Source organism: Microtus ochrogaster, assembly GCF_000317375.1.
Source record: "Microtus ochrogaster isolate Prairie Vole_2 chromosome 14 unlocalized genomic scaffold, MicOch1.0 chr14_random_3, whole genome shotgun sequence".
NCBI lineage: Eukaryota > Metazoa > Chordata > Mammalia > Rodentia > Cricetidae > Microtus > Microtus ochrogaster.
Genome location: NW_004949098.1, coordinates 13747936 through 13750400, shown reverse-complemented (window position 1 = coordinate 13750400; position 2465 = coordinate 13747936).

Sequence of the window (2465 nt, the reverse complement as noted above, 5' to 3'; positions counted from 1 at the left end):
TCTCTCTCTCTCTCTCTCTCTCTCTCTCTCTCTCTCTCTCTCTCGTGCTGCAGGCTCTCCCTGAACCCCTTCCTCAGTCTACTGCCAAACTAGGTAGGTTGTTGAATTAAAATCCTTTTGAAATCCAGTCAGACTTTTACTGTTCTATGCAGCAGCAATCAGCCTTATATATTAATCAACATCGTTCATAGATTTGGTAAGACATTTGGGGATTCTTAAAAGAAGGAATTAGTTAAAAGGGTTAATGGAGGAACTTGGGTCTCTGTATGATGCTATGCTAGACAGTTTGAAAATGGAAGGATTAAATGAGAGGATATGTAATGTAGATGGGGGTTATGTAATGTCAACCGTAAACATTATCAGCACTATGATTCTTGTCTTATCACGAAAAATGTTGATCAAACTGGAAGTGGTGATGGAGGACTTAGAAAAATATAATAATACAGATCACAGAGAATTCAAACACAAACAGAAGAATTTAATGTGAAGTCAATTTCAGCACTGCATTATAAGAATAGAGAGGAACAGCCCAAGGTTTTCAGACAACAGACCTTAAAAAAATGCCAAATAAAAGAGACTCAGTTACAACTAACTGAACTCCTGTTCCATTGTTAGATTTAAAGAGATTGAAGGAAGCAATGGTCTCATATGGTATGCATTCATCTTTTGTAAAGCAAGAGTAAAACTCGTGGTCAGTCTGTAATAGAATTATCCATAATGACTGAAAAGACTTGGTTAATGGTGCTTCAGAAACTAATTCACAATTACAATAAAATACCTGGTTCAAAAAGGAGGCTAAGATTATTGAACAATGGAGTAAAGCTAAAAGTATGGAAATGTCCCAAGTTCAAATTCTTGTGGAAAGGGACAATGCTACTATAGAAAGGCAGGCTTTGAGTTTTAAGCTCCTACACTAAGGTTACCCACCCAGAGCGGTGAGTGCCTGCCTACCGGGCAGGCCTCAAGGACCCCTGTAAGGGAGACTGGGCACCTTCAGCTTGTGCTCCAGGGGTGCCTGTTCTCTCCTGGATCTCCCCCTGCCTGCCCCGTTTTTCCTTGTGTCCCCGGATCATTGGGCTACCGGGCAGCCCTGCTTAGGTGCTGTGGAGTTCCATCTGGACGGGTGAGTGTGTGCTATCCAAGGGCGGATTGTCCCGGAAGAGAGCACAGTCCCCCCCTCTCCCAGCTTCTTCTGCAGGGCTGTCTTTCTTGCACACGACCCCCCCCCCAAGCCTGCGTTTTCTGCTAGGTCCTGTGCTTGGGAACAGTTTTCTGCTCCTACACTGGGGCTGCCCACCCAGAGCTGTGAGTGCCTGCCCACCTGGCTGGCCTCAGGGACCCCCGAAAGGGAGCACGCGCACCTCCAGCTTTGGCGGCAGGGTGTCCTCTGTTCTACTGGTCCCTGCCCTGCCCCCCAAGTTCTCCCTTCTGTCCGCGGGTCATTGGACTACCAGGCATCCATGTTTAGGTGCTGAGGACTTCCATCTGGAAAGGTGAGTGTGTGCTATCCAGGGGAGGACTGTCCCAGAAGAGAGCACAAACCCCCCTCCCCCAGCTCCTTCTGCAGGGCTTTCTTCCGCACAACCCAGCCCCCCAGCACCCCCCCCCCAACCCTGCCCTGCTGTATGCTAGGACCAGTGCTCAAAAACAGATTTAAGGTCCTACACTAAGGCTACCCACCCAGAGCCGTGAGTGCCTGCCTACTAAGCAGGCCTCAAGGACCCCCCCGAAAGGGAGCAAGGGCATCTTCAGCTTTTGTAGCAGGGTGTCCTGTGTGCTACTCATCCCCGCCCTGCCCCCCAAGTTCTCCCTTTTGTCCGTGGGTCATTGGACTACCAGGCGTCTATGTTTCGGTGCTGAGGAGTTCCATCTGGACGGGACGGTTCCTGCTTTTACACTGAAGAGATACACCCAGAGAGTCAGTCACAGCAAAGACTGGACCAAGACACCAGGCCTCTCCTGGCACCATTTGAAGAAGAGATGGGAAGGCACCAATGCAAGAATTCTTCCAACAACCTGAAAGGCAACATGACATCACCAGAATCCAGGGATCCCGAAACAAGAAGAATTGTACACCCTACTCTAGAAGAATTAGAAGAAATCGACTCAAAAGTGAATTATATGAAAATAATAGAAGACCTTAAACAGGAGGTGAAAAACTGCCATAAACAATTAGAGATCACAAACAAAAAGGGAGAGGAAATGAATAAATTGCTCAAAGATACCCAAGAGAAACAAGAAAAAGCAATCAAACAGGTAAGGGAAGCAGTTCAAGACTTGAAGAATGAAATGAAAGTAATGAAGAAAACACAAAACGAGGGAAGGATGGCGATGGAAAATCTGGGTAAACGAACAAGAAATACAGAGACAGTACTACCAACAGATTACAAGAGATAGAAGAAAGAATGTCAGACACTGAAGATACCATAGAGAAAATAAACACACTGATCAAAGAAAACAGCAAA